We start from the raw sequence: 8,550 nt of genomic DNA on the forward strand, positions 1-8,550 counted from the left end.
AGGTCCTCAGTATACAAGGCCTTCTAGGAGGCTATTTTGAAGTGTTCATTTCACCACACTAAAGCAGCAGAAAACATTAAGACACTTTAGTGACGTCTAACTGAACAGGTAAAGACGGAGAAAGATGGAGAAATAGACAGATAGACAGTTAGGGAGAGACACAGATACCAATAACAATTACTATATTCACTTAAAAGGTCATGGGGAAATTGTTGAAGTCAACATAAGGCATCTTAAGCAATTTTCCTAATATTAATACTTTAAGACTAGGCTTACTCTTTGGGGATTTCAGCATCATCCCATGTTAAAATAGTCATGTGTTTCAGGGAGTCCTTGTTGAAATTTGGTGCCAGGAGTGGTAATCTCATTGCTGTTTCAGATAACATGGAGAAATAGACAGATAGACAAGACAGACAGACAGACAGACAGTTAGGGAGAGACACAGATACTAATATCAATTACTATATTCACTTAAAAGGTCATGGGGAAATTGTTGAAGTCAACATAAGGCATCTTGAGCAATTTTCCTACTATTAATACTTTAAGATCAGGCTTACTCTTCGGGGGTTTCAGCATCATCCCATGTTAAAATAGTCATGTGTTTCAGGGAGTCCTTGTTGAAATTTGGTGCCAGGAGTATCCATCAAATTGCTCTTGGAGATAAACAGATGAACATATAGAACAAATAGATGAATAGATAGCTAGACAGACAGATTCTTATATCAGATATAATTCACACACCATTGTAATTACTACTATTAATGTATTTTCCTTCGCTATAATACTAGTGACAATAAACAATAGACTACTTGAACTTGAAAATACTTACCAAATTCTTATGAACCCATTTTTCTTCTAAAGGTCGTTTATTCATTTCCAAAGAAACGATACCTAAGTTTCAGTGGCAGTGTAGTCTAAGGAACTTTGTCAGCATGCAAAACTTGTACAAACCATAACATCTAATTAAACTCAGTTAAGCATTAAAGGCACTCCCACAGTTGCTCCAGGGTGACTAATCCCTGTGTTGGTTTGGATAACGTTAATTGATATCTGGGGAATACAAAGCATAAGTGTTTTTGACATTCTGTCCAAACAGTTATTTTGTTCACATTATGTTAGTATTTCAAGGCCATACGATTCTACATCTTTGCCATCAATTGATAGATTAAACAGTCACATCATATACTATTGTAAAATCATATGTAAATTAAGTTAAAATACAAAACACTGGATCGTGATAACTATAATACGTCTGTAGAACGCCTGAATGGGCACAGTGCCGATGATCAGAGATGAAAATATTATCCAACAGCGTATTCTTCTCTGTGGTAGAAGTAGTAATGAGATTTGTGAAAGCTCTTGACTGAAACAGCTCAAAGATTGGTTTCCTTCCTGTGGCCAATAGGTCCTCATTAAAATCCCCACAAACAATAACTGGGCCGTCTGCAATGACCTGTAAAGACTCCAACAGGTGACGGAGATTGGTCAAAAATAGATTTATGTTGTAATCAGGTGATCTGTAAATCACTGCAATCAGAACATGAACTGGAGCCACAACCTTCACTACCAGGAATTCGAGGTCAGTAACACCCTGAATGTATGGCACTTGATGAGCCTGAACATGGTTTTTAAGAAACACAGCAACTCCCCCACCATTCTTCTGGGCTAGATGAGAAAGCGTAGAGTATGAAACATGCCTGTTGCGGTTATACATGTGATAATTCTCCAGCTGCAGAGTGTCTGGGACAAAGTTGCCAAATAGGTGTGTTTCAGTGAAACACAAAATATCTGCAAGACACATTTCATGATGTTTCTTGATATCTTCCATATGGGCTGACAGTCCCTCTGTGTTGTGGTGAATAAGTGTTAGCCGTGATGATGAACCAAGTGAGTTGAGATGGTGACGGAGGGGCATAGAATTTTCCACTTGTGCTTTTGGCATACTTTCCAACGCAGTTGCTACTTCAGGATCAGCATATATTTTGCCTTCATCAAAATCAAGTATGTGCAGTCCACGCAGTGAGGTAGTTCTACTGAGACCAACATATGCCATGCCTGGTTCAAAAATCCGCTTCAATGAAACCACTATAGACACTGTTGACATCCCTTGGCATTTATGTATGGTAACCCCATAACAAAGTGTCATCGGGAACATGTGGCGAACCACTCCTTTTTTACTCAGAGGTTCCTCGATTCTGTCAATATATGTCAAGTTATCCGACACTCCTGGAGGCTGGTTGCGATGTCTCTGCCCTGCACTGGGATTGTCTAGCTCAATACCGAGTAGCTTTACAAATGTTTTGCCAGCTTGGCCATCATAGACAATTTTAGCGATCTTTCCAAAAGAGCCATTCACCAGTCCATCTTCTACATCAATGTTTCGGATTAGCATCACACGAGCACCTTCAGCAAGTTGTAATCTATCTGGTAGATCACCTTTACAACCTTCAAAAGGTGCACTCTGCCTTTCCATCCGACCAGTTTGAAGATCTTTTTTATAGTCATGAGCATCTACATTGACCAGTTCAGAGTACAGAGCAGATATGGTGTCAGCATTGTGCTGGTTTACCTCTTTATTTGTGGCAAAAACATGTAGGATGTCTTTAGGACAGTCCTGAGCTTGAGTTAAGGCTTGGGCAAGTAGAGCTTTATCCGCATCAGATAATGCCTCTCCTTTGCGTTTCACTCTGACCCTGTTCAGCAGCTCAGCAAATGGTAGATCATCTTTTTGGCGCATAATTTCTGTCAGTGTAACTACTTGGAACTGGTCCTTCCAGAAATCCAAAACGTGACTCTCAAACACACAGAGAGGTTTGGCTTTACCCGGTGGTGGTAATTGGTAGTAATCGCCTAGGACTAGCAGAGAGAGGCCCCCAAAAGGTTTCTTACTGCCTTTGATTTCTTGCAACCTCCAATTGACATAGGCAAAAAGTTGTTTGGATATCATGGACACTTCGTCAATAATCAAAATCTCAGCATTGGACAAGGTTGCCCTCACTTCATCCAGACGGTTCCCAAAACACTGGTAAGGTGGTTTAAGGCTTCTTGGCAGTTTCAGTACAGAGTGCAGTGTCTTGCCTGCTATATTAAAGGCTGCTGTGCCAGTAAATGCTGTGAGAAGCACAGTGGGCATAGACATGTCTCTTTCCTCTGTAATACGGGGTAACTTCCGAAGTATCTTTGATGCCTCTGCGTAGATGCATTTGATGAGGTGTGACTTGCCTGTGCCAGCTCCACCAGTGACAAAGTAAAAAAACTGATCAGCACTCTGTCCCCACACACGTCTTAAGCACCACTTGCGCACCGCGTAGAACACTGAAGCCTGCTTTTGATTTAAATTCTGATACATTTGTCGCACAACATTGGGGTCTATTTTAGGAGCCTCAAACATTGGCATAGTACTTCCTCCCCTTGTGGGACTCCGACAAAAATCTGGGACATCATCTTGTTCATTGATTTGATCTGGACTTATTTCCTCACGCTCCAAATTGCACTCCAGCCTAAGAAGCTCCGTCTCAGGCGCTAGTGTTGTCCAAGCATCTTCCATTGGACCATTTTCTTCCAAGCTCTCAATAGCTTTCTCTATAGCATCATTATTCTTTTCAAACTGCGACCTGTTCTCTTTGACAACAGAAAACACTCTCTGAAGATGGTCTCTTCCAGGAAGCTGTACAGAACCAGATGAATAAAATGACTCATAGGTTGGGTAGCCTGTGGGTTTCAATTGTGAATCTGAACGATAAGGGAGGTAAAGTTTGAGTAATGTGCCATAGAATTTCTCTGGAGCCGTTTTCTCTGAGAACCTGGCATACCTGATAACGGCAGGCTTTCCCTTAGTTCGCTTCTGAATGAAGCCCATTTCATTTTGAAGTGGTAAAACTTTGCTGCTTTCTTTCTGTCTCCCATACACCATTCTGTAGGTGGAAGCAAACTCTGCCATGGGCATTGTCTCAAAGTCAGGTGTATCAGGTCTGTTTTTGTATTTGTCTGCCATTCCAGACATCCAAACATTCTCTGAGTCAGGAATACGGTCATTCAAGTACCGTAAAGGGAGGCTCATCTTCAAAGCGTTATCGTCAGTGGGTATGAAGATCACATTTCGTGAACAAGACCTCAGTTTCAAGCTACAAACTCTAGCAACTGCCTCTTGAACACTGACCTCTCTATTTTTGGAATAGGCCTGCATGATTTGTTTCATTTCCTCACAATCTGACGTACTGGATTGAGAAGTGTCCTTCACAACACTTTTCAGATAGTCACTCATCTCGTGTTCGGCTTTGGAAATATATGACAAGATGTACATTATACAGGAATAAGGATTCAAGATGAACTGAATGTCCATGTTTGCATTCCAGGCCCTTAACAAATGTTCATTATAGCCATTTATCCAGCAGTCCTTTGGTTGCCGTTTCATAACCAAGACACTGGATGTGGTTAAGAAACTGACACAGTCGAGATATTCCTCATAGCTTAATTTGCATTGCTCAAGTAGCTGGGGGATGCTTTCAAATGATGCTGTTGGATTATTGAGCAATTCCCATAAAGGCTTCAATTTGTTTTTGGCCTCTTCAGGACTCATGCAGGAACGATCATCATCTGATTCATCTTCAGACTCATCCACAACCTCTGCTGGCATTGGTCGCGTTATAAAGGTTTCCTCTACAGGCTGTTTAGGAAATCCGAATCGACAGTGCTTACCCCCCTTCTTACAGGACTTAGAGTGGCCTTTACTGTGGGTTTGCACCTCATTAACAATCTTGAATAGCTCAGGATCTGTATTTGGGTCTGGTAGCTGGCATGTTATGTACTTATCCACAAACTCGCACACTTTCTCATCTGGGTCCTCCTCAAATACAGGTGCATTCTTACACCAAACCAACATATGTATATGTGGCGAACCTCTAGCTTGATACTCCACTCGATAGAAGTAGTCTATTACCTCACCAATGGGCTGTGCTGGTGACAGGATTAAGTGTCTTAGCAGTGCATCAACGCGCTTGTCAAACATGCGCATGGTGGTGACGGGGTTACTACGCAAAATCTCACATTTTGAAGCCCAGTCCAATTCAGAGAAGTCAACGTGCTCGCCTTGTTGTGTCTTTATTGCTTGTATGACCTCTGGCCATCTCATTTCTGCAGCACTAAATGTGCAGAAAAAAGTTGGAGTGCCTAGCTGCCGAAGCATTGCAAATAGGTCTCTAAGGGTTTTTTCCCAATAGGCAGGGGTTCCTCGCAAAGGTTGCATGAATCGTGTGGCATCTTTGTTGTTTATCAGTTTCTCTACTTCACGTTTGTCCTGTAGCATTCTCGCCGTGATTCTACGACCATCTCTAGTCAGAGGCTTCCCTTTACGCAATTGAATGGACATACTAGACCTTGCTAAATACATTTCTGTGACAAACTGTGCAAAGAAAATGTAAGTAGAATCAAGAGCAAAACGATTGTCAACAGAGAAGAGACGTGCATTGAAATATCTGCTTGGCGATAATTTCCTGAGCCTCTGTTCGTCAAAAGTGTTTGTTCCCGTAGGGAGCTGCACAGGAAAAGCCATGGCCTCTAATTTGGGAACTTTGAAGAAACTTACTGGTTTGTTTCCTTCAGCTGGAGCCACAGTGAATACACCCTCGCCAAAAGTTAACATTTCCTGTGCAATATCACATGGCTGTAAGCAAGAATCTATTGAACATCCACCACTTTGCGGTCTAGTTTCCTGTTCAGAGTCAACGGAATCCTGTGCCTGGTTTGCCTCATGGTTTGTCTCACTGTGAGAAACATTTGTCTGTGAATGTCCTTCTACAGTTTCAGACAATTCACACTCATCCCACATATCAGTCTCCATTAGGTCAACCGCTTGTTCAATATCAGCACTGAGGTCATCATTGACGTCACTCTCATTTCCCAAGCTGTCAATTTCATCCTCAATAGCTGCAACATCATCCATTATAGTTATGTCCCTATACTCTGGATGAATCTCTTTAAGTTTTGATAAAGCTCTTCGTACGTTGTTCATATCAACAGTTTGAAACTGGTAGTGGCCTGTATAGTTAATTCTTCTTTTCAACTTTACTTTCAAAAGCTGAGACTGACTGCTGGGCCTAGGCAAAGCATTGACCGTTGCTTCAACCTCTGAAGGTACACATACAACTCCACCATGTATTAATTTCTGCTGGCCTTTGGGAAGACTGATTATCTTTGCAAATGGTATGCATCGTGCTATAATGTGCCTTTCAAGTATATTCAGATCACTGAGCTCTGGGGGAATTGGCGAAAGTTCTAGCATGTTAGTCACAGCAATGGGCGGCATTTTTCCAATCATTACATTTTCATGACAGCTATGACAAATCCACTCTGTTTTCTCATCAGGGGCACAACATTGTCCAAGCACATCACATGCATCCCCGCATGTGTGTACATATGTACCGGTTAAACATCGGCCTACCATGGCAAGGTTCTTTTTATACTTTTCGTGATTGCACTTTTTTACTTGCTTGAAAAACAATGCTCTGTGACAGACTGTGCAGACATAAGTAGGCCCATTCTGTATCACCAATCGAAAGGATTCAATGGCTTCCTGCAAAAGGGTATCTTCAGGAGGTGTTGGCAGTTCAATCTCTGACAATGATTGTAGGAACCTGGCATGACGATACTTGTGCTGGATTCGCAAAGCACACCGCATTTTATGAAGCTTAGTTTTCTGTAGAGACCGATAGTATCTGAAACATGGGTCATTTCTGTATTTCTCATAAGCTTGTCTGGTTTTTTTTCTGTACAAGGGGTTGGATGCATAACGAGATCTCATAGCTGACTTCTTCATGGCCCGAAATACCGCATCATGGCAATAACGCTGGTTCATGTATTGTTTTCGCTTAGATTGAAATTCTGCATTATGGGAGTAACAATAGTTTAAATACTGCTTGTGCTTTAATCTGAATGCTGCATCATGGCAATAACGGTACTTTATGTATTGTTTTTGCTTCAATTGAAATGCAGCATCATTGGAGTAACGTTTCTTTATGTATTGTTTTTGTTTCAATTGAAATGCTGCATCATTGGAATAATGGCTGGTGACATAGGATTTTTGACTAGATTTAAATTTAGGATCTTTTCTGTAACGATCTCTTACTTGTGTTTGCTTATAGGCTTTGTACTGACTACAGTTTGCATACTTCTTTCTTTCATAGTCCAACTTTTTGTCCCTTTTTCTTTTGTAATACATTTGCTGATATGCTCTTTGCTTTTCTTTCTTTTGAGCATTTACATGACTTTTGGTACATTTAGCTTGTGTGATCAGTGGGCTACACAAAGCAGCTGGTGCTAGAGACACTCCTGTCTGAACTGGCTGCACACTGTCAACAAGGGAGTTTGGCTGTTCGTTATGGTTTTTAGATGTGAATGACACTGGCATAAGCTCATAAACCCACCCATCAGCTGATTCAAGCAGAGACCAGAAAACAAGCAGTCGATCAATCATATTGCTCAAATTGGTAAAGGTTATCATCACAGCAGTACCATGCTCGGTTGGGACGCCATTAGCCGTACGAGAATGTGGATCGAAAAATCCATATCTTTCTGCATTGTCTTTAAACAAAGCAATTGTTAGGCTGCCTACAGTTAGCAATGCAAGATTTACATCACTTGACAAACAGTGTAATCTTTCAGAGAGTTTTACCATATCTCCACCGTCAGGACCCTCTTGTCTCAGATAACCATACCGTGACGGGAACTTCTCAACATGATACATCTGCCCATGGATATCAACACTATCTGGTAACTCATCTAATGCCAAATGAGCTGGTGCAATCCTGCCTCCACTGCTCAATCTTTCCTGTGTATTACTATACATCAAGTTACCTTTTTGCAAGATGTAGTCAAGATCATTACTGTTTAGCACAATTTGATCATGAAGGGCAGCAAGAAATGCCAGAGAGTTACAAGTACACTGTTTGTTGCTGTTTATACCATACCTTGCATCATTTTGACTATGCGATGCTCTCAGACAGCTAATGCCATTTTGGCTACGTTCCATTTCTATGACAGTTGCAGAAGATAGATCATTTACCTGCATTTGTGTCTCACTCCACTCATTCTGGGCAAATGATGGCTGACCTTGTGTTCCTACTTCGGACAGGTCCAACTTCTGCCAGCGTCTTTTCTGAGCCTCAGAGCGCTTCCCCTTGCGTCCCATGATGTAAAAGCTGTTACTCAGAGGGTCAACTCAAATAATTCAAAAAGATTCTTCAGGCACTTCAGAAAGACAACTCATAGACACTTCAGAAAGAAACTTTTAGACCTGTCTTTCAGAGTCAGACAGACAACTCATAAAACTTTGTTGTTCAGAAAAGTTCCCTTTCTCAGCGGGGTGTAGCTCAATAACAGAACCTTTTAGACCTGTCTTTCAGAGTCAGACAGACAACTCATAAAACCTTTAGACCTGTCTTTCAGAGTCAGACAGACAACTCATAAAACCTTTGGACCTGTCTTTCAGAGTCAGACAGACAACTCATAAAACCTTTAGACCTGTCTTTCAGAGTCAGACAGACAACTCATAAA

At 41.4% G+C, this 8,550-nt stretch overlaps 1 long non-coding RNA gene across 1 annotated transcript; it reads right to left on the bottom strand.

The window, feature by feature from the left end:
• Positions 1-325: 325 nt before the first annotated feature.
• Positions 326-8,117, bottom strand: LOC134088163 (uncharacterized). Its single transcript, XR_009939906.1, has 3 exons — positions 8,060-8,117; positions 558-653; positions 326-370 (listed from the first exon to the last, which is right to left on the bottom strand). It is a non-coding gene; the product is annotated as an uncharacterized LOC134088163 (long non-coding RNA).
• Between the last annotated feature and the right edge of the window lie 433 nt (positions 8,118-8,550).

The sequence above is a fragment of the Sardina pilchardus genome, chromosome 7 (genome assembly GCF_963854185.1).
Source record: "Sardina pilchardus chromosome 7, fSarPil1.1, whole genome shotgun sequence".
Taxonomy (NCBI): domain Eukaryota; kingdom Metazoa; phylum Chordata; class Actinopteri; order Clupeiformes; family Clupeidae; genus Sardina; species Sardina pilchardus.